Raw genomic sequence first — 24,647 nt, 5'->3', positions numbered from 1 at the left:
GGTCTTTTTCAACCTAGTTGATTCTGTGATTCTGACTGAAATAAGTTCAGTATTGGGTTTTCAGCACATTTCAGCAGTGAGTCATACATCTAGTTTTGTTCCTAGATTTTAAAATGGCTTTTAAATCACACTTTTCTCTAGGACAAAGAAACAAAGTTAAGAGAAATTCCAGGTCAAACTCAAGGAAGAGCAAAGGCCTCCTTTCTCAAGAATTTTGATCCTGCTGCCAAGTTTTTTAACTTTTCTTCAGCCACTGGTTACCAGAACTGTATCTTTTCCCAGAAGAAGTGGAGCTGGCAGTAAATTTGAAAATGTTTTGTTTTGCATAACAGAAAACAGAAATAAAATGCTTTGCTTCCTTTGATGATTCAAAAAGTTTCACTCATGGAATGGGACCATGACACAGCTCAAAGCTTTCTCTGTTTCTTTACAGTTTGCTTGCTTCTCTGGCAAAGTGAAAGTCAAAAGCAACAAGGCAAAGTGACCCTCTCAAAACCCACTTTTGTCACATGAAAATGATTTAGGATCAGGCAAACCAGAAGTTCCCACTTCCTTTTTCCAGAGAAATTACACCATGTCAATTACCAGATGTCTGTTTCATTTTCATCCACTTACCCTTGTTATAAGAATAGGAAGAAGCAGGGCACCTAAGGCTATCTGCCTTTTGCTGCCATTACTGTTCGCAGGTTTTCCACTCTTTCATTTAATATAAATAGCAGTGTGACACTTGAATGAAATAGCATCCTGTTTTCCTTGCAGTTTGCTTGGGATTGTGTAAGATATTCCTTACAATGAGAAGGTGGGATTTCCAATGCTGGTAGAAAAGAGAGACTTCTACTGGAAACAGTCATCTTTGAGTCTCTGGAAATACCTCACCGTGTCCTTTTAACATATAAGGGAGGCTTGTAAGAAAGATGGAGAGAGGTTTTTTAAGAAGGCCTGTAGTGACAGGACAAAGGGCAACAGTTAAAAACTGGAAGGGAAGATTTAGATTGGACATAAGGAAGAAATGTTTTATGATGAAAGTGGGGAGGTATTGGAACAGGTTGCCTGGAGAAATGGTGGATTCCCCACACCTGGAAGTGTTCAAGGCCAGGTTGGCTGGGGCTTTGAACAGCCTGGTCTAGTGGAAGATGTCCCTGCCCATGGCAGTTGGAGTGGAACTGGATGATCTTAAAGGTGCCTTCCAACCCAAACCACCTGTGTTTCTTTATTTTTCTGTCTTCAGCTAAGGCCTTGCTTGCTGCACTCTACCACCATTGGCGTGTGTGCTGTACAGAACATAAATGGGTAGAACTGCAGTTAGGGTAAATGGGCTGGCTTCTTGGACCTTCCAAATTGCACTGTGCTGTGGGAAGTTCTGGGAAATCACCAAGTGGGGTCCTCATTGTCCATCTCCAAAGCTGCTGCTGGGAGGGCAGAGAATGTGGTCCTGGGCCTGGCCACAGCATGAGACCTCCTCAAAAGAGACCAGTTTGCAGGGCCCATGGAACTGGAGCTCTGTCTCCCCATTCTCCTCCTGCAGAACAGTTACAGTAGGTAAACTGCTGCTTTGAGATAGGGAACCTGCCGTGCATTTCCTTGTAACAAAGTACATTGTAGCAAAAGAAGGGGCTGATTAGTGCATGCAATATAAACTACTGTGACAAAGCTTTTTTTATTTATTTTATTTTGCATTTCTTTGGTCTTATCAGCAAGGGCATGGTTTTCTCAAAGGTTATTTGACAGCCCAGAGTCTTAAAGCAGACACATTGACCCACTGCATGAGAAATACAGCTGAGCAATGAAGGAACTACAAAGTGCTGCATCCTCTATGCAATGTAGTATTGATGTTTAACTTAATCCCAGAGCATCACAAACCATAAAAGAGGTATGAAAGACGATAATCTCAGAAGATCAAGGCCTAAAATAGGCACTTATACACATTGATGGGGGGCAATTCAAGAGACAGTTCCAACAGAGATCCATGTAGCTGTTGAAATAGCAAGGTCTGTGCTGCTGTGCTCCTTTGAACAGATAACCTGTGCTCAGCGGCTCTAAGTGCATGACCAGCTCCACTGGCTTTGAGAATACCTTTAATCACACGCTGGAGTGTTTGTAGAATGAGGGTTGGATGTGTGTCTTTTTTGGAGTGCCAATACATGGCAGAGTCCATGTGACAGAAGGATTTAAAACTCCTCTGGAAGTATTGCATTCTTGTGGATACCAAGAAAGGAAAGTTCATGGGCTGACAGGTGCATACTGTCACCCTGCTGTGGTCACTTACCTCTTGTGGAGTGTGTCCCTGTCCCTGTCATATAAAATCCAAAGCTTGGGAGTTTCATTGAGCAGAGGAAATTTATCTCTCTCTCTCTTTTTTTTTTTTTTTTTTTTTTTTAAGGAGGCTTGATCTTAGGCTAAGAGGCTTCAGGAAAATTTTTTTCTCCCCATTCAGGTCTGTCAGAGGTGTGCTTCTCTCACCACAAGGATTTAGTGATGTTTTGCACGTGTCTGGGGATGTTAGAAATATTAGACAGGACACCATTCTGGATCTTAAAAGTGGCCACAGATATTTCTTTGAAAGCTTCTCTCTAGTCAGGGAGACCAAATGTAAGAAAATAGCAACTTGGAGGCCCAAATATATCCAGAGCTAGTCTTCAGTTGTGATACAGTTACTGCTATGGAGAGCTACTTCATTACAATAACTAACTTCACGGATGCAATAAACTTCAGGCCACATACCCTGTGGCATAAAACAAACAAACCCAACTCTGCCTTCATAGACTAGCAATTATTTTTTTAAGTTCCTACTTGAGAGAAGCCAGCAACAGATTTATAGTGGAAAAAGAAGTTGCAATAAGAAGAAGGACAACCTGGAAGGAAGAAAATAAGAAGGGGGTGGAAAATTAAGGCATATGGATCTGTTTTCTGAAGGCACTAGTTCACCAGTTTCTGGAGAGCTGATCTGAATGCAAGGAGAGGAGCCCAGGTGGTTTAGAGCACGGAATCGATAATTCAGCTTAGCATCAAGGTCCCAAAGGAAGTGACTTCAGAGCTTTTTCCCTCAGTAGTGCTATAATCCTGGTCTGTTCTGCCTGGAGAGGTCGCTCAGCTATTCAAGACTACAAAGCCATGATGTTGTGGGTGACCACAACAACCAGTTACTGAAATCTGCTTTTGTTTAATAGCTAAAAATTGAGGCTGGGACTTTCACCAAAAAAGTGCCCAAATCAAGTAACTGGTAAACTGAGCACATCTTGCCTGGATTATGGAGCTATCCCAATTAAAGTGTCCCATGGGACTCTTTTCTGTGAGCTGAATTTCCCCTCCCAAACCATCTGACTCACAGCTTGCTCTCTCGGGGGGCTTTCAGGTTTGCATTTATGGTTCAAACTAATCAACTTGTTTTGATAAAATAAGGAAAATGGGAACTCTGAGGTTTTTATTTTTAGTGACAGGCGCCGTACTACATTGTTATTGTGGTGGAAAAAAGCCGTAGCCTGGCCGTGCTTTACCTCCGGGCTTGCTACAGCCTGCGTGCCTCTAGGTGGTGCCTCGACCTACAGTTTGGTGCCAGGAGCCGAGGAGCAGCAGCCTCGGGCTGGGCGATGCCAGCAGTCACATCACACAGTGCCCTTCCCGGCGCGGCAGAGGCAGCAAAGCAGGCCCCTTTCTCACAAGCATTAGGCAAAGGAGGCACAGCTGGAACTAGAAGGATCCTTCTCCCGCAGAGACAGACATGTCTGCGGTTCATCCCCACATGCAGACTTACTCAGAGCTGACTGAGACACCTTCACTTAAAGCCACATCCCAAAGAAAACCATCAGTTGTTTTGCTTTGAAGGAGCTGAAAAGCCCTGTTGTCTAGAGAATTGCTGTCGGTAAGGAGATGTAACCAAGTTTATACTTTTCAGAGTGAGGTGTTAGAAGAGAAAAATGAAGTGGGTAAGCTTGTGGGTCATCAGCAGGAGCAGGTGCCTATTTCTTTTATGCTCTGCAGCCTATTTTGCTAACCTGAACTGTGTGAAAAGTCTAGAGTGTGTGGCAAGAACAACTCTTGGAAACACCTGTGGAGCAAAGGATGTAATAGATGGTATAAAGCTGTCTCCTATCCTTGACTGTGAGGAAAGGATTGGAATTCAAAAGCTACACTGAGTTTGTTGGTGTGGAATAAGCGGTTTTTGGTATTTCTCTTTACATCTGGAAGCTGACAGACATCCACCAGGGATGTTCACAGCCTTGGGATGATCACAGCACAACTCTTCATCATGTTTCCTCCTTTTCCACTGTACAGCTAGGAAGCAGAACACACACTTCGCTTTGAAGCAAACTATTTGGCACACATAGCCATGCCAAGTCCAATTCAACCCTGACACTGCTGAGAGACCCCAACTCCCACCTACTCATGGTGTGTTCATTTATGTCCCACTCATGCTGGAGTAACACAGCTCCCTGACTCCTACTTGGAAAGATGGGAGCTGTCTTGGAAGGCTAGCTATTTTCTTTCCTGGTATACCCTGCTTTTGAGATGAGTGACAGTGCCTGTATTTACTATAGGGAGGAAGAATTCACCCTTGGGCTTCCTGCTTGCCCCTACAGGTTCCCATGTACCTGCATTTCAGCAGGGAGCAAACCTGGGACAAAGGATGAGGTGGTGTCACAGCTGGATGGACATCTGAGAAGGGTCATCACACAAGTTCATCTAGATGCAGGACATGACTAGCAGGAGGAGGGTGAACATCTTTGACATGCTCTCCTGAGGAGGCTGAAGGATTAGCCCCTGGATTTGTTTTTCAGACGATCCCATGCTAACAGCTTTGGGTGGATTTGGGCTGACTTCTCCACACGGAGTCCTTTGACCTTTTAATCCTTCTGAAATAACCTATTCCTTCCCCCCCTGACAACTCCCAATGCCAGTAGATTGCCTTTTGTTGTTTTTCTCCTTAGATATGTTTTAGGAGCTTGTCACAGCTTTTCTAGTGGGTTGAGTAATTAGCTGGCAGCTCTGGCTCCTTCCTTCCATTGGGCTGTACCTGGAAAAATTTTTCAGGGCTAAATTCATAAATTGGCTTTTATGTAAATTATAAGGAATATCTCTGACTTCTTTGCCCTTATTTTGACTTCTTCATCCCTCACTGCATCTGGCATGCCCAAAGGGTTACGCAGTTCTAAAAGGGGAAGAAAATAAGCCTGTAAAAAAAAGAAGATTACGGCTCGTAGCTGAAGCCAGATATAGCTGTGGTGTGGATGGGAAAGGGAGAAAGAGAAGAAAGCTGGAGGGATGGCAGCAGAGGTGGTCACGTAACTGAGATGAAATAACTTAAGGTCCCAGAGTGTGGGGGAGATGCAGCCTCTCCTAAAACCACTGCACATACAGTCACTAAAAGTTGTGTGAGGATGTCATTTTAGGCCCTGGTTCAGCTTGCATAATTTTGAGGCTTTGAAGGAAGCAATCCAACTAATGGCACATCCATAGGGAGGTTCAGTCATCTTCAGCCAGAGGATGGGTGCATACTGTGTTTTTTCCCAAAGATGGATAACATGCTCTGTCTCCAGTCACGTCCTGCTGTCTCCTGGGCTTCCTCTGCCATCGGTGGGTGAAATAAGAAGATCATAAGTGGCTCTTGCAAAGCATTTCACATGGGTACAGGAGAAGAATAATTAGTCTATAGTTATTCTTTTGGGCTTAGGTCTTTAAGCAGACAGATGGGATATGCTTACTTGTTCAGTTCATCTTCAAACTCAGGTGTAGAAGAGGTGCAGGGACTACTTAGAAAATTGTGTGGTGCCTTGCTTAAATTCATGCAAGGCTTATAGTTATCTGAGGTCCTTGAGACCTTTAGATGCTGCCTTTAAAGTTATGTGTATAACTGAAGTTTTTCTCTCAAGAAAGACGACTTAAGCATATTGGAATTGGAAAAGTCCTTTTCCCTCATCATCCACAATTACTGTATAAAAAACCCAAATGAGTTCATGGTTAGCTGACTACTAGTGGTAAAATACACAGAGGTGTTTCCTTGTCTCTGGATAAGAAAAGGGTGGCACTGTGGCAGCATTCTAGGGACTCAGCTTTCTCCCATTGTCTTCTAGGGAAAGTTTGTTGGAGAAGGAATGCACAGAAAGGAAGCTGGGAAGCTGAGGACAACAGCTGCACAGCTCAGTGTGTGATAGTGCAAGAGCCGAATGCAGAGGAGGACGAGGAGGACAGCAATGCCTGATCCAACCCAAAACAGGGACATCCACCCAAGCGATCAGAGAGGAACACAGTTTTCTTAGTAGCTCATCCCACACCCCTGCACAAGGTCATCCATGCTGGACTTGAAAAGGCATGGATATTTCCCTACACAGCCCAGCAAGTTTGTTCACTTTACTCCTACAAGTAAAACTCTGCCAGGGTCACAGTTTCTGAACAGTTTACACTCTCACATAGTTGCTTTCTATGTAAGCAAAGGAACTAACTAGGTCTCACACTCCTTTGCATGCCTATGAAGGATGATGGTACGGATCTGTGGGCATTATACTGCAGACCTGCTGTAAGACCAAGGTTTTGGGCTTAATCACATGTGATACATAGGGAAATAAATTCCATCTGAATGTACAATGTAAAGGAACCAGCCTTTCCACATCCATCGTGCCATCCAATGACATGTTTAATTGAAAAACAAAACAAAGTACAACATGGAAAAATCTTCACAAAAAGGTCCTAAAACAGGAGGCTTTTTGCTTTTTTCAGGCAGTAGGGAAAATAGTCTGATTAATTCTTAAGGGATGTCTGTATGCAAAAAACCTTCTACTATCTCTGACCAAATACTGTTAAATTAAGCATGGTAAACATAATCCTGAGCACTGTTTGTGTAAACAAACAAACAAAGAAACTAAGGAAATTCTGGCAGGTCTTTGAAGTCAAAACCCAAGAAGGGCTGAGCTGCCATGGAGGTCTTCAGTGGGTTCCTGAAGAGTTTGTGTCAACCAGCAGTTGGAAAACCAAAAAGGTACACAGGATTTTGGGTTAATTCCTCCTCCAAATAGTTGTCTCACCTTACTCACCCTTTTCCAGGGCCTAGGTGCTACACTGCATCACCTTCAAATCCCTTGTGCCTCCTGAATCCTTTGTTATGGGAAGGATGTCATGCTGACACAATCCCTTTCCATGTGCAGGGACAGCTGTGCTGGGTCAGACCAAAAGCCTCCAACATCAGTCCAAAGCAGATTCCTAGGAAGGAGCAGGAGAACAGAGAATGTAGTAGCTTGAGACACCCTATGAGTCACAGAAGGCTTCCTGAGCCAGAGATGGTGCTTTCAAATATAGCAGCCCTCCATAGATTCCTATTTCACTGAGTTACATATATTTCTGAAAACAGATGAGCTCTATTGTTCACAGCATCTCACAGCCAATTGCTATGGCTCACTTGTATTTGGTGTGAAGAAAATCTACCCTTTAGTTCACTTCAAATCAGCTACCTGGTCGTTGCTTTATAATCCTTAGTTCCTGTCTTGGAGGACCCTTATGTCCCTCCCTCCTAACACGCAAGCAGGAGACCTGTAGACACACCAGTAGACTCCTGTCATCACCCCACAGTCATGCCTGCTGTACTGGGACTGGTTTCCCTTTCTCCTGTGCTGGTGTAAGTCAGAAGTAGCATGGTAAATTCTGCAGGGGTTGTACAGGAAGCACAGAAGAGAATATGCCTGTGTAGTTTCTTAATGGAAATTCTGATGTAACCCTGCAATGTGGCCCTCATTCTAACACAAGAGATTTCCTTATGTTACATCTAAAGCTACTCTATGCCACTAGTAACAGAGCAATAAACCAGTGCTCTTTTCTTTCCTGTCCAGAGGGAAAAGGAAACAGGGACTTGAATGCTAAATTCAGTTTTCAACTTCATCAAGATATTGTTTCTGGTTTGGATGTTTTCAGAGTTTTGGTTTTAGAAGTGATCAAATTTATAACCCAAATGTCCATGCTCACTCAGAAATTCAATGAATTCAGGGGAAAGAACTGGTCTCTGAACAGCTGTTACTTTAGTTTTGAGTGTTTCAGAGGATCTTATTAAAATAATAAATTTCAACAGGAACTGCTACTGCAGAACTTTTATTTTTTTTATTTTTCCTTCAAGAGGAAAGTTTTGCAAGGCCTGCTGGATGTAATGAGCACATCTGGACAGCTTAGAGACTGGAGACTTTTGCAGAAAGAAGAGAAAAATGGCAAAGAAACTCAGGGTTTTTTCAGCTCGGAGTAGGTAGTGGGATCCTGGAGAGAGAACTACAAATTCTGCCATCCCCAGGAGGGCTTTGCTTGGTTCTTTGCTATCCAAAAGGGCACTCCATTTGGCAGCCATCACAGACAGCAAATAGCTGCTGATTGCCACAGTGGGAAGTGCAGGGCCAAGTAAATTCATTCCCGATTCCAGCACTAAATACTTACTGCTTAGCTATGGCTTTTATTTTTGCTCTTGGGGAATCTGCAGAAGGAGGGTTTGTTCCCCCTCTTACCTAACTAAGAAATATTGCACAACAGACGGGTGCTGGATGTCTTGGAGCAAGTTCAACTCAGTCATGCCGATAGGAAAGCCATGGGATGCGTATGCAGGTGGAGGGGAGCCTGCTGCAGCTATTGCACCTCACAGCTACCACTATGCAACTGCATCCTTTCAGTGCCTCCAGATACAAGCCAGGGCAACAGCTACTTGTGTTTTAGTTTAGACTCACCTAGCACACAACTACAACACTCCTATCAGGTTCACAAGCCTCTGGGACCTGACTGATGGTGCACTCGTGAGCCCCCCTGGCCTGCTGAAAAGCAGATCTACTCATTCAGGTGAAGGTTCCTGAAAGGGTTGTAGAGTTAAAAAAAGAAATTGCTTTGGTTTAAGCTGCTTCATACATCTTCATGATATAACTGTTTTTCAACAGAGTCACCTCTTAAAAACAAAATTAAAGGTCAAATATTAATGGACAATCCGTATCTTCAAATGTAATTAAAAGCAGTGATACAAAACTGCCTCTGTCCAGAAAGTTCCTGTGCTTGGCTAAACTTTCAGGGACTGGTCATTACTCTTAGCAATAGAGCTGCTTAAATCATGTTGATTCATAATCCTTAGCAAGAGAAAAATCAATGCTGGAGTGCTTTGCTTGTGTAACAACATGTATTAGTGAACCTGGAGTGCCTCTTCAATGAGATAATACCCAGCCGCTAAAGTATGTAGAGAAAGCCTCCTGAATTCATTATGAATCGATTTTTATCCTTTTAATATTCTTGCTTACAAAGGAGTTCCTGTGTAACACACTGGCCTATTTCTCTGGCAGTTCATCTCCTTCAGACTTGTTCCTTGGTGTTCTCCCGGTACAGGCTGGAGAAGGGAATTATAGCAGGAACAGCCTGTTGATGAGCTCCGCATAAACTGAGTCATATAAACTCAACACTAAGATAGCCACAGTTAGAGAGAAGAAGAAAGCAGAAGGAAATGGCTAGTAGCCCTTGCAATGGTGAAAATAAGAACTTCTTATCAATCTACCCCTTCCTTCTCCACGGCTTCAGGTGGCCTGGCCTGCGTGAACAGTAGTTGGCTTCTCCCCAGCCTGTGGACATGCTTATTACAGGTCCTCTGCGGTTTTCCAGACAGTTTTCTGGGGATAAAGTGATTTGATAGGATTTGGTGAAACAAATAATTTCCCTTGCTACCTTGCAAGACATAAGGAGTTAAGGAATGAGTGCTGATGAGTCATGGTCTCTCTTCAAAGGGTTAACCACATAATTTGGGCCATAGCAGAATGTGTTAGGTATCCTCAGTCTGTACTATCTTTAGAAAAGGCTTTTAGCAGGGCACAATTATTTTCTTTTGCCTTATCTCAGCAGATAAACCTGTACCTGTAGGCTGAGCCCATGCTCTACAGCTATGTCCACTCCAGGTAATTTTTCTAGTGTAGATGCATCGTTCGCCAGCAATATCTCCTTGCAAACTCTGTCTTTCACAATTCCATCAGGAAAAATAAGCAACATGGGCCTAATTTCCTGTTCTGCTTTTCATAGGCCACTGTAACTGTACTCTGCCTCAGCCCAATTTCCTACTAACCAGGCTTAGGAAGCATTCTGCTCAATTTTTTTTGACAAATTGAGTGTGTGCTGAAAATTAGTATCTGATGTACACATGGCTTGCACGTGTACTCTCTGACTGTGTTAGTTTGCTTATTTATAGATGATTAAATACAACAATAGATTAAAGCATTTGTGTGCAACAAAATATGTTTTGTATGGGGTGATAAGCATATTTTCATATGTTATTTTAATAGCAGTAAAATATCTAGAGATATGCAAAAACCAGGGTTTCCAGTGGAAAATGTTTCAACAACAGATGATGAATCCTGATAAAGCAGGTTTATGCTTAAAATCATAATTAAAATTATTTTAAGAAAAGCTGTGAATATACTGGCAAAGCCACTATCCTTCCCTGAGACTTCCAGATGTTTTGGTGCCACTTGAACTGCAATAGTGCCTCTTATTTTGATAAATACTTTGTTGTATTTTCTCCTATTCTCTCACTCCCCTCTTTACATCCAGCCATATCCTCGCTTTCCTTGACCTGGGCTATCAGCTTGAAGCTTTGCATTTGCATTTGCACAGAAACACCCCTCACTCCAGTGGAATTGCTGAGAGTCCTACCAAAGGCTCTGCTTCTTCTCAGATGGAAACTGCTGCAGAGACAGGCATCCATCAATGTGCTGTCATAAGCAATGGTGTCAGATAAAGTTTCCAGCTGGAGAGGGAGGAATGCTTCTTTTCCCATCAGAAAATGCCTACCCACTCCAGCGGCTAAATTGTATCCAAGGCCCATTTCTGCTGATGTTTTCTACCATATCAGTGCTCTCTCAGGATGCAGGCGGAGGAAGCCTGTTGAGGTTTGGGGCTGTCCTACACTCACAGAGAATTTTTGGAAAAGAATCCAATTGGAAATTATACATGTGCTCCTCAAAGCATGAGGTTTGATCCAGCATCAGTTCTTTGCACGGGAACTCTCCTTTTCTCACTCAATTTAATGCAGCAGAAGCGATGACAACTTCTGCAAGTAATCTTCCTGGCACATGGGATTTTTTTCTAAATAAGATATAGAGATGCATCTTTTGGGCCTCTGTTTTTTGGAAACTGCTCATGTACTCCATCCTTAATGAGCAGGCTAGGGAGGTTGTCCTCACCTATATCTCGACATAAAGAAAATGTTTAAAACAGCCTTTTTGTTCCCAGCAATCCATAAAGAAACATATTTGCAAATTCATGCCCTTGTCAGATTATTTTTATCATTACAATTGTTCTCCCCATGGAATTCGTTAACATGTTGTTGGCTATTTTCATCCTCCACATGAAAATGTAGCTATCAGGTATCACAGAGCCTAGTTATTATGAGGGTTTTTTGATGAAAGACTTAAATTGCTACTGAGAAATATGAATTACATGGCCTAATGTCCCCCCAGAGATTTTAATTTAATACACAAAAGAAGCCTATCACTCCGTACTGAGGTTATTACACAGAAATACTTTTTCTAGTGAACAGAGTAATAGGGACCACTGGAGCTTGTCTCATCCTCCCCCCTCAAGAAAAGGGATGAGTCAATTTTAGTTGCCTCTGAAGGTTCATAAATTTTGTGAGTGATCATGCCTAAGACGAATTTTGTTGTTGTTTCTATAATGACCAAGGAACTTGTGAGAGCTCCTACTCATGCACAGGCATTGTTTGAGATAGTGGCCTGTCCTCTCACCATTACATGGCACTGCAGTACCCAAACCATGGTGCCAACCCCCTCTCCCTTCACCACGAAACCCCTTTGGAATGCAAAACAACCCTCAGAAAATGTAGTGGGTCAGTGAGAAGGAGAGAGTATCCCAAGAGGATGGCCATGTCCTAGGTGCCTGAAATGGTTCGTGGCCAAGGTAGCCTCTGGACAACATTATGGAGCCAATCCTGCCCATCTGCTTTTCCATTGGGACTGCTCTGCAGGAATTTGAACTTTAGGGCTAGGCAGTCTAAGGCAGATTCAGCAAAGTCCCCATATACTCATTTAATTCCAGGATAAACAAACGTGCTGAGGTCACCCCAAGTTATGGCAGCGTGGGAGTCAGAGGGATGTTGGCAGGTCAGGCTGCAGGGTCAGGGTAAATGATCCCACTGCAGTGCCCGGTACAGTCCCATTACAGTCCCATTAACATCAGCAACTCATGGGTGGTTAAAATTTAAACCCTTGCATAAGTGGTTTGCTGAACTGGTGCCAGAGAGATCAGTGTCTTTCAGGACTGAGCCCATTAATTCTCACTCTCTGAGAAGTAGCGGGGGGAACAGATGAGCCAGAAAACTAAACAGCTTTGGACTGTTTGATCCAACAAGAAGGGCAAATTCCAAAGTCGAGGAAACCTCACATGCTTTGTAAGGAAAAAAAAGACAAAGGGAGTTCAGGGTTTCCATGCCACAACCATGCTCGGGGCTGTGGTAACCATGACTTTGCAAGGATGCAGGATATTTTTGCACAGCGAAAAAAGCCAAGACGTTATTCATCATGCCTATTTGTAGGTACAAATTACATGTATTACTAGTGTGAAATTCAGCCTCTTATTTCTAACTTGAGAAAAACTTCCCTAACACTCATTTTTTTCTTAATCTCCTATTGCAGAACAAAGCACTCAGGAGAACAGGCAGCCAGGAGACACACTCAATCCCTGAATGCCACTAAACTTCTTTAACACATACAGATGATAACAAGTATACTAAAAACAAGAATAAAAATATGACTCAAACAAAAGCAATATACTTCCAAAACAAGGTTCTCAACCACACAGGTTTCTCCCAGTGGGGAGAGGCTGAGAGAACAAACAGGTGACACTTTTTAGTCACGTCACTTAAACACACTCCTGGAAAGCACTCAGATCTGCTGGTGATGGGGATGACACCATAAGGCCTTATGCAGAACATAAACACTGTGCTTCAGTAAAGGCTTTCACAATGGTGTAGATGGAACCATTATTTTTCCCCAGGGTTTTAGGCACTGAATTCTTTCAGAAGCCATTTAATTATTTCGTTTTATTCAATCTATATAGGAAAGCATAGTAAAAGGACTGTTCATTTTGACATGGTTCCTCAGGGAAACCTCAAGACAAAATAGCAGTAATTTCTTCCCCATATAACTCACCAAGAAAAATAGCAGTGGAAATAAAGGGGTAATAACAGAAAATGGAGGATTATCTTTTAAAAGCAATTGCTTGATACCAATACACAGCGAATGTATTTAATATCATAAACATAGGTTTACTTAGGGAAGATATGAGGACATGTCAGGAGCAAAGAGACTTACAGTTAAAATGAAATTAAGACTCGCAAGTGTAAAAGGAGAGTGGAGGGAGGGGGAAAGAGAATCCCATTAGTGAGGTTCCCATGGTCCTGATGAAGACTTGATAGCTGTACCCCAGCTGTGTGTTTCTTGCTGGCTGGGCTGTCAAAGCACCTGCTAAACTGGTAGCCTTACTGGATTTCTTTTTCCTTGTAGGAAGACAGTTGAGGCAGAGATCTGTACAGATAAATACACATATGTCTCTGGTGTGAACTTGCTTACAGGACAAGTTATAAAGTCCTGCTTCCCTGAACGTGTGAGGGCTTTATTTCCTCTGCTCTAAAACTTGCAAGGTTGCTGACCCCCAAGCCCTTGACCCAATCAGCCCTACCTTTCTTCCCATCCTCTGGCTATGCTCTGATGACACCTGCTTTCTTCCAGGCATAAGGACACAGGCATTTCATGGTTCTGCCTGCCACCAGTGCTCCCCTTCTCACAAGACTGTACCCATGCCCCAGCTGAGAGCTTGGTGTTGCTGCCTGGGGGACCTCAGCTGGGGCTTCTGCCAAGCCTGGGAGATGCTACTTTCCACTGGTGAACAGGAAACCCCATCAGTATCTTTTCTAACAGTAGATCTTTCCTTATACCTCCAGCACAAAGGTATAATCTGTGTTTTTAAACTGATTAAGAGACCACAGTTCCCATGATTGCAAAAAAAGGCTCAACGGTATTTTCTTGTCTGTACTTGTTCTGAGCCTTTTGGGCCCTGGAACTTCAAAGACTCACTCATGTTGCTGAATTTTAGTCTTAGAAGCAATGAGTTACCCCCTTGACTTGATATACACCTGATTTTATGGTTTGCGATTGATGTGCTGACTGTTCCCCCAGTGTCTCTAAGGCACTGCTTACAACGTGGCAGTACATAAATCATGGCACGTTTCAGGCTTGGACTTTTCTCCCCTAGAAAATGTGTTGAAAATATTCAGTCAGGTCCAGCTCTCAGCTGAGGATACTGGTGACATTGAGTGCCTTGAGAGCAGTCATGGCTCAGTGTCCAGCACATATCCCTGAAGGTGATATGTCCTTCCCCCACACCAGGCAACCAGCCAGGCAATGGGATCTTAAAAGCAAAATCCATCCCCATAAATTCTTATGCTCATAAATTTTACAGCCATGGGGAGCACTAGGGCTCTCTATGCTATCTTTTGTTTAATATGAGCCAAAGAGACTCATTCAACAAATTCTGTGTCAAGCTCAGATGTTCTGATTGAGCCATGCAGAAAGTTATCCAAATATTGATGAAAGGCTGAAAGGAATGGGAACATCCCATATTAAACTGTTCTCGTTTTGGATATATCCTCATTTGTCTTCTCTCTTTGTAACAACTCACGTCTCACTTAAGCTTCCAGCTTTAGGTCTTTGCTGCTTCTTTATTTGCCAGCTTGAACAGCCCTTTCCTTCTTCCCACCCTAAAAAAAAAAATTATTAAATCACAGAGTTGGAATTACTTAGTGTAAATGCTGATCACAGAGTTATACTGTACTGGACTACAGGAGCTGTGTTTGGGCATTCAGGCATTAGATCTTCCTTATTTGATATTAATTCTCTTCATAGGATTGTTCTTTCTAATATTTTTCAAGGCAGAACTCTTGGGGAAGGAGAAAGAGAAAGTAATTATGAGAGAGTTATATACTAAACAAAAAGGCAGAGAATAAAAGCCTGGAGCATGATTACTTTTACAACAGGCAGATGCAGGATCCCATACATAGGCAATAGCAATACGATGCTCCCTTCCTTGTGATGCAGCAGGTGTGGTTACCAAAGACTTTTAGGAAGACTCAGAAACTTGGGGGTATCAAACAGACCTGGGGATGTTTTTTATAGTTGTTGTGGCCATCTCCCTCAGACTTGTGCTGGGTCAAGTACACACAGATTTCTGCTGGATGGAAGAGAGACAAGCAGGAGGAAAGAGAGAAACCAGGAGGAGCTTGCCTTCCCCACCTCAATACAAACACTGCATGAGAGAGGCCCATTTTAGAAGTATAGGAAAAGGGATACTGATAGTAAATGGGAACAAGAAGGTAGGAGATAGTGCTCTCTTAGCAGGAGAGAGTCCTTGACAAAGTAAATTCAAATCAGGCAACTGTCACCTCCCGAAGCAGCCATAATCCTGGACCTGCCTGTCATCACTTCGCTCAAGTGGTGTCCAGGCATGGACAACTCTCTGTGAACCCAAACTGAATCAGATTGATAGTACCACTTCTAGTGCTCAAATCACTAGCACAAGAATTAGAGATCTGACTTGATAATTATCACAAATAGCTATTAAATGGAAAATGAGTGTAAATCAAGCAGCTAAAATCAGACTGAGCACAAGAAGAATTCTCACTATACATTGTGGCAAAAAATCTGCTCACTTATGTAAGCCTCTGTCCTTCTCCTTCCTCTGAGAGAGCACTGTGCTACTGAAAGGTTCCTCCATCCAGAGCAGGCTGCATTCTTGCTCCCCTCTCTCCCTTCCATACTCTGCCTCCATGCTTAATAGCTCATCTTAGCTCATAGTTCCTGGCCTCTAAGTCCAGTTTATATCTGATTTCCAGTCTATAAGCGTTTTCACATTGACAGGTATCTTCTACAGGCTTCTTGCCCTTCCCAGGCCCTCAACCCATCAACATTCGGGCAATTCCTCACCACGCCGTTCACATCTCCCATATGAGTAACTGCAAGCTCTTCTCAGGGATCAGGTGACAACTGTGTCCTCCTTCCCTTATTCTTTATTCTCCCCCCCCCCCCTTGCCTCTTTCCTGACATAACTGGCTCCATGTGGTGCTTCTCAGACTGGAAAGCTGATTTCTTCAGTGTCTGAGATTATCCCTAAAATGACTGGAGACAAGGAGGTTGTACAGACTCTTTTTGGCTTCCATAAACCAAAAAGACAGCCTTCTCCTTTTCCTCCTGCTGATTTTTAAAATAGAGCTATCTGTTTTCCATATCGTTATCCTGCCTGACTTAATGAGACATTCTCCTCAAACATTTCACATTAGCATGTTTATGTATTTGCTTGCCTGGCTGGGTTCTTTAATAGTGTGCCTTTGGTTCAGGTGATCCCAGCAGACGGCTGCTCTGCTGGGCTGCAGGAAGCCCTCCATTCGCCACAGCTGTGTTCCCAAATGATGCTCAGTGACTGACTGCTTTTGGAGCAATTGCTCAATGGTAAGAAGGAGGACTTGGACAAACTGGATATTTTTCCACAGAATCCATTAGCACTGTGCCTTGGAGAGACTGGATTCAGTCTCAGTGGGGGTTTTTTCATGGTATTAGCTGAAGATCCCAGCAGGAGGATTATTTAAGAGTAGAGTCTAGATTAATATCTCCTGCTAACCTAGAATGTGGCTACTAAGGCTGATGCAGGGGGTACTGGGATACAGGTTTGGGGGATAACCCTAAAAGTAGTACCATTTTCATTTTAAACAAGATTGGCAAGCCAACCTCACCCTTGCCAGAAAAGGGATGTCTGACTTGGCTTATTGACTCTTCCATGAAGCCTGTTTCCAACGTCAGGCTCATTTCTCTGACTACTGCTACAAGATCTACACCTGCAGGGTTTTTCTTCTCTTTTGCCCCTGTGCTGGGTAAACTTGAGTTATGACTGAGACAGCAGCCACAAGAAGCCAGGCAGTGAAAGCAAGCCTTTCTACCATACCTACATTCTTGAAAGTTTCCTGTGAAATTGGATTAGCGCTTAAATGTTCTGTGACAGAGCTTTATGTTCCAGGTTTTGTAAATGTTCCCAAGGAAAAAGAAAAAAAAAAATCACTCCTCAAACTCTGTATCATTTGGGGACAATTATAGTATTGGCAGATTAATTATAGTGTTTCTACATTGCTCTCCTCTGATTCTACTATTAGAACACAGCAGAAATCAGAGTCTGTTTTGACCTTTATTCAGAGCCTCCTGTTAAAGTGACTTTCACAACAGAACTCAATTTGTCACATTTTATTTGTACTTTAATTTTATTATTAACAGATTAATGAAGCTGGAAATGGGTTTCCTGATGCTCCCTTTGGAAACTTGAACTGTGTCCCTTCCTTACATCAATCTGCTGTCAGCAGATGAAGTGCCTTTGCAAAATGCTATTAACTGTTACCAGAAGCAATTAGTCAAAATAGCAAGTCAGCTTCAAAAGGAAAGGCTCCAGATTCCCTCAGTGCGTTAGGAAAAGCACATTAGTAGGATTTAGTCTTTCCAGCAGACACAAGCTTTAGGCACTGCAGTAGGTGGCTGGCTTAATGACATATAGAAATGCAAATGTATCGGATTTTAATTTGCTTGAAGGAGCAATGCTGGGTTAAAAAAAAAAATCACTTTCTGGTGTCATTAAAAGCAATCCCCATTGTGCCAGAAATACCGATGCTCTGTTGTAACATATTCTTTCTGCGCCAGCCTTAAGAATCCATGAGTGAAATCCTGGCTTTCCTGAAGGTAGCAGGAGACTGCTCATGACAACGACAACACAGAGGCCAGGCTTTGTCTTCTTTGTCTTAATTTTCTGACCCAAACAAATATTTTAGAAGTATTTGCTATCACCCTCCAAAGCATCAAAGTCCACCCCCTTCTCAGACAACTCTCTCTTTTATGAGCCTGTGCCAGAAACTCACAAGACAATTGCTAGTGAGACACACGCAAACCTAGCCCAGCTCCACTTCTCCCCTGGGCATTGATGGTTTGGCACCATCATTATTCAGACAGCTTTATTGTCTGCTCAGTACTCCACATGGGGTGGCAACCCTGCCCATGGCAGGGGTGGTTGGAACTAGATGATCTCTAAGGTCCCTTCCAGCCCAAGTCACAAAATTGCATTATCGTGCACATACAGAACAAAACTTGTGCTCAATACATGGTCCCTAGTAGGATGAAGTGGAAGTCTGAACCATTTTGAGGCATCAGCTGGCACCTGGTAACAAGTCAACAGTGTCCAGCTCCCTCATCACTGACCTGGATGAACAGACAGAGAGGAATTTGGGGGAGGTAAAGCATCTGGTATAATGTTCTACATGTCCAGTGAAGTTTCAAGCGTATGCTGTGGTATTCCCACCTGGCATCTACAGATTGCTTTCTAGATTGGACAGACCAACAATTGCCTCCCTTTCTCTTAAAAAAGTTGGAAAATGATGTTATCATTATTTCCAGTGTATTGTATACATGGGTCCAATTAAAGGGGGAAGGTCATGAAAACAACAGAAATTCCACTTATTATGAAAACAAAAAGGATTATCCCTTTGTTCTCAGGAGTGGGCAATGAGGTTTCTGTTTCTATGCAGAGGGTTATCTTTTTCATGTTATTTGGCCCTTATTCCTTCAAACCCACTCCCAACTCCTTTGGATGGTTGCAGTGGCTCTGACGGCTGCCCCAGATAGGGACGCTGCAGCAAGGGGCAAACTTTGGGCTCAGTTTACATGTCTCTCAAACCCTGCCATATGCTGCTACTCCCACACTGGGGTTTTTCTTGGAGGCAAAGAGCAACTCAGCACCAGACCTTGAGGACATTTTTCCTCAAAGAAAACAGAAACAGCTGAACCCCACCCAGGGACTTGGACAAACTATCGTCTGGATAAAAAACGCCCCCCTTTATTTTGCCAAAACCTCATTGATTAAGAATATGCAGATCTAATGATTTTGATGAGTGTTTGCAGAGTGTATTCCTGCTGAGTGTTCTTCTCTCCACAGCCTTTAAGTGAGTGTTCAAAGTGTGTAAGGTTAAAAGTGTTTCTTTTCCCCTTCAAGTGTAGAAGGTTAATAGAAGACTTAGAATTCTAGGACTAAAAGCCTGACACAGTGCACTCTAAGATGTAAGAGCAGCACATTTTATCTTCCTTTGATATGACCTTAATGACAGCAAAAGGACTGTCCTTTAGTCCTTCATTCAGTACTTTTCACTGACTGGAGGAACAGCTTCTTGAAAAAACACAGTATATTGTTCAAACACTCCCATAAAAATGGTCTCTCTTACTATCCAAACACATTGTATGTCGTCTTAGATCAAACATGGCTCTTATTCTTAAACATGAGGATTAAAAGGCATCCATTAAAAGGAGAGTTTAAATTCTATTTTAAAAGAAGTTCAGAATCTTAAAAGACTAATTATTTGTGCAATCTTCAAGATCAAACGTTGCTGAAATAAAGAATTTAACTTCCTTATCAGATAAAACCTGTGTTCAAAGATTGCAAGAGGAGAAGAGACTATTAAGATAATCTAGTTTGACCTCACGACCTTAGGTTTAGGCATTTCACTGCTACAGGATCTTTTCAGTTGTTCATATAGCTAAATGAAAAATTGAATAAAACCATAGAGGACACAACAGACTACATAAACTTGAAAAAACAGACAACAGGTTTTCATGTTCCTTTAATTTGTGTTTGTAGGCAAGGCTCAATACTTAAATGGAAAGTACCAAGTCCTCTGCTGATGCAGTTAGTGCAGTTCTTGCTGAAGCTCACGGATGTCAGTTTCCATCAGATGAGGATCTAGCCTGAGGAGTTTCCAACTGCAAGGAGAACTAGATAAGTACAAAAGTGCAAATACCTAGAAAGGGCAATTTGTAGAAGTCTCTGGGTAAACTACATTTCCGAAGTCTCTCTTTTTTTTTCTTCCTTTTGTCTTTATTCTTTTGTATCAAGTGCATAGAATTGTGTTCACTGTACCAGTTTTCAGCAGGACAGGAGGGACAACTGGGATGCATTTCTTTGTGTGTGTCTTTTCTAATTTGTTTGAGCTGTCTGATGTCTTCATATCTAATACATTCTGGATCTTTGATCTGAGTTGGAGGATGTCTCAAGAAGGAATGATGATTCACAGGAAAACAGGATATCCACAGGGGAGCCAGTTATCCAGTCCAGCAGAATTAATCAGCATTAGCTGTGTGAGCTCTTGCTCTGAACACTGTAAATAAGAAAGAGTCATGGATGATTATAGGTATGCGAATAAACAAAGAGAGAAACAAAATTTAAACCTCTAAGTGTCAAAAATGGTTTCTGAACCACCCACTTGATATTTTGGTGGAGCAAAACTGTCTGGTGTCCAGATGAAAACATGACTTCTGTTTTGCAAAGAGGCACTGTTTCAACATTTGCCTCTGTTCTGGCACCTAAACTGTTTTTGCAAACGAGGGACACACCTAACACTGGGTAACAGGTCTGAAATACAAGAGCTGCCTTCCTGTGCCCAAACAACCTAACAGCCTGGCTACAACACAGTGCTCTCCCTGGCTTGCTCTGTCATGCAGCTTCGTTTTTCTTTCTTCTCTCATGGCCTCGTTTCTGCCATCAAGTGCCTGCAGCTGGTCTGGCTAGAGCACAGGAGCTTGGAGCAGCCTCCTGGGAAAGAGGTGTAACCAACGAAGGTGCCCACCTCCCTTGCTATATAGTCCCTGGATGATGAGGAGAGAGCTGGTGCAGCACTAGTGCCCTTCAGCCTCCCACGAGAGGATGGTGACTCTACTTTTCCTCACACCTCACAGACGGAGTGGCAGAGGGTGCTACCACTGCAGTATTGGTGGCGGAGCGTGTAAGAAGTGGACATCACCAACTCCTTCTCCTCCTGCTCATATGTTCAGAATGAAGACCTTGTGATTGCATTGTATAAAGGGTATGACCTCTCTGGACACAGTGTTCCTGAAGCAAACTGCCTTGTTGCTTAATCCTGTGAAGAAGAGCTGGGTGCCAGACAGGCAGCAGCTCAGGCTGGTGAATTTTTGAGCATTAGCAGGAACAGGAACTATAGTAATTTTCTGTTCAAGCAGGGAATTTTGGCTTCATGTCAAAATTCCTCCTGATTTGTCAAAAATTTCTGTCAAAAGGTGCCTTTTAATACTTCATTTTGACTTGATGTACCTTGATCATAAGGAATGGAAAGGGTTAAGTCTCAAGATGATGGCTTTCCACTTAGCTGCTTTGGATCTGGGTAGGTCCTGTTCATAGAAATCATGTTTGAGTTAACCTTTTAAAGGTTATCTATTCCAATGCCCCTGCAATGATGCCTAACTCCTTTTTCAAAATCTGCACCTGCACGAGGCCTGGCACTGAGTAAAATCCTTAGAGGTTCTCTGTGGCCCTCTGCTCCTGAGAGGTGAGTGGATGTTCACAGTGATGCTCCCTCCATGCTGGGTCCCTCCCTGCACATTCTCATCCAAAGATGACTCCTGCCTTACACAGGCACCCCGGGGAAACCCCCTCATGAAGGTGGGGGTGCTGTTGCTGCGATGGGGACAAGTCCTGTGCAAGCAAGGGCTGTGAACTCGCTTGCATGTCTGCATCTGGAGCAGGGATCTGATGGGGTGGGGACCAACTCTGAGCAGTCAGTGATTGTTTTTAGAGAGCTGTTGTATAGGAGATGTAGCTGTCGCCTATGTCAAATGCTTTGCTTCTCAGGAGGAATCCAAGGGCAAGGTATTTAGGTACCAACACCAAAGCAGCTTAGACCTGAATGACCTGCAAATGGAACTTCTGAAGCCCAAAGGGATGTTGTAACTGCCTTAACTTAACAAAAAGAGGAAATGCTAGGGGCATTCTGCTTTACAAACAGCCTTTGGTTGGCCTGTTTCCAGCACAAATGCCTTACCCGTGGTAATGGATTTCAAATACACTAAAGAGTACAGCCACAAAACCAAACAAGCCTTAACATTTGACCTTATTGGGAAAAACAAGCCTACTATTACCAAAGAAAACTAAGCATGCCTAGCTAATTGACTCATCTTAGAACTCTAAGTTTTGTTTCCATGACTGAACTGTAGGAATGTAAAGCCTTGCCATCTTTCAGCTAGCGTGGTTTCCTTACATCTCATGGAATATCTGAAAATCACCAGCCATCTCATAACATTTTGAGTAGTCAGGCCAGTATAGAGAGGAGAAGTGGACGGACAAACACGATGGCAATAGCACCTTTGCCATAAAGATTTTTTTTTCGATTCAGCATTTCTGGAACAAAACATGAACATCCATTCAATTAATTGCATGCTGTTATATCCTTGCTGCTGTTTGGTCATCCACACACAGTCGTTTCATATAAAATTACCTAATAATCAATTTGAAGTACTTTAAAGTAGTTTATTCTCATCCTAAGTCAGTAACAGAATTAGCAATCCAGAGTCTAGACCTAAGACAGTGGCCTCATCTTCAAAGATATAAGCCATAAATGGTTTCTATCAGGTGTAAATCTTTGGTATTTTATGTATCATTAAAAAAAGGCCATCTGTGTGTGTTGAGCCTCCTTACAAGGAAAGGAAATTTCCCTAAGACATGGGAAGACAATTCTAAGTTGTTATTTTAAGTAATTCATAATTTAACATCCACAACTAGACACTGACCACAAGTCACCTAAGCTGGTGACACCTATTATTCATATTATTAACCATGAAAGCAAGGAAAGGATTCCCTGCTATGAGATGGTCATATTGGTCTCAGAGGATCTTTCAAAAGCAACAGAAGCAGTGGCCCATCAGCTAAATCAGTTGAAGAGTATCTTGAGGGAGCAATCTTACTTGTGGATTGTTTGGTTTCCACGGCTTTTGGCAAGTCACTGATGCTAAAACTGAGGGGTTTTTTTCTGTTTTGATGAAACTGTCCCCATGTTAAAAACATGTCTGAAGGGCAGTTTACACGTTTAAACTACAGTGTTTATAAAGCCTTAGTGGGGATTATTTTGCAAAAAAAATAAAGACTTCTGGAATAAAATGTATAGTGACAAATTAATTTTATGTTCTGTTTAACATATATGTCAGTAAACTCAAGGCAAGATAAATCTGTTTAAGAAACCACACAAAACATTTAGTGAAGTGTAAAGCATGGTATGTCTTTGTTTTATGGTATATCTTTGAGGTGGGCCACATTGTGTTCACCCTAACTAGGTTGTCTGAGATGAAACGCATGTGATGGGCACTTGAATTTGTTTGTATGCAAAACACTGCTGTCAGACTTTCTGGCAGGGGACTGGTGATATGGACCAACTGTGGGCTGTTCTAGCCTCAGGGCATAATTTACAGCAACCTGAAGCTCAGCAAATTACTTGAGAAAGAAAAGGAGCAAAGGTGTGAACAGCAGCAGTAATCAATGCAGGGCAGGGTATCCCTGAACCTAGTAGAGTTTGCTTTATTCCAGCCACAGTCCAGGAGTTTGGAGTTGTGTCTGGGGATGTAATGCTACAGGTCAAAAGATCTGATGCCACTTACACGAAAAGCGCCCGTCTCTGGTTTAGTTTTTGTCCTAAGGAGTGACAAGTAGGTCATGCTGTAGCTTATTAAAGCCCAAATGGGAAACATAGACACTTCTAATAGAGTTCATGTTCCAAACCTGTTGTTATTATTATATGGACATGCTGCCTTCAAAATCAGGTACCCACATCACCAGCAAGCACCACGTATTGCAATGAGAAATCAGGTGAGGTCTGAGTCAAAAAAGAAGAGCTACTGGCCACTGGTTGGTTCTTTTTCTAGTGAGAGCTTTTGGCAAATCACAGGGAAGCATCTGCATGGGTCTCATAGAAGCTGACTGTGCCATGTACTGTAGCTGTATTTGTACCCAGCCTTTAGCTAGCACCTGCTTGCACTCTCTTGATGGGAACAGGTTGTGTAAAGATGCCAGACTGTGCCTGGGTACAATGAGGAGCAACACTTGTTTTGGCCTTCTAATGTTTAAACAGCTGTGCTGGATTTGCCAGAGGATATGTGATAGAGCTGTTAAAAATTGATGGCTGAGTAAACAGCCCCGGTGATATTTACTCCAATTCAGCTGTGATAATTCACACCATCTGAAGAACAGCCTAATCCTGCACTGGCAGATATCTCAGATGTTTGCTACTGCTTTGAACAGAAGAATCCTTGTGGCAAGGCGAATGCTCTATCACTAATGACTCTGGACAAGAGAATAAAGATAAACAAAATTTAAATTAAAAGGAATTAATTCAGAATGAAAACATAATTGCTAATGCAGCGGTCACAGGCTTGTGCTGATGCAGGACACCCACGTGTATAGTATATATACATACTATATGTATGCTGACATATAGTATAGATGTTGGTTACATGCATGATTAAAATGAACTGCTAAACACTAACAGAGGAGAGGAACAGAGTTTAATCTCCCAGGTCTGCTCACACTCCTACTTTGTTGGTTTTTTTTCCTTTTGCACAAGTTGTAGAGGCATCTTAAGGAATATACATTTGGAAACATGCTAGAAGGTAGTGAAATAGTATAACATTTGGGACCACAAACATCTGTCTTCTAGAAAAGTGATTTCCTTCAACTTCTATTTGAACAACATTACATACATCCGCAACTGCCTCCTAATCTTTGATTGTTAGTGG

General features: G+C 42.6%; 1 protein-coding gene across 3 annotated transcripts in view; it reads right to left on the bottom strand.

Moving 5' to 3' along the window:
* Positions 1-19,678: 19,678 nt before the first annotated feature.
* Positions 19,679-24,647, bottom strand: part of HIVEP1 (HIVEP zinc finger 1) — a 131,000-nt gene continuing 126,031 nt past the window's right edge. For 2 of the 3 annotated variants that reach the window (XM_039387860.1, XM_039387792.1), the window contains exon 11: positions 19,679-20,230. The gene's annotated coding sequence lies outside the window, so the exon portion shown is untranslated. Of the gene's footprint in view, positions 20,231-24,128; positions 24,196-24,647 lie in introns of those variants that run through there. The other variant, XM_039387825.1, reaches the window with a different exon arrangement.

The sequence above is a fragment of the Pipra filicauda genome, unplaced genomic scaffold, assembly GCF_003945595.2.
Source record: "Pipra filicauda isolate LSUMZ 115617 unplaced genomic scaffold, ASM394559v2 scaffold101_size5749837_pilon, whole genome shotgun sequence".
Classification (NCBI taxonomy): domain Eukaryota; kingdom Metazoa; phylum Chordata; class Aves; order Passeriformes; family Pipridae; genus Pipra; species Pipra filicauda.
This window is presented reverse-complemented; position numbering and strand designations above follow the sequence as displayed.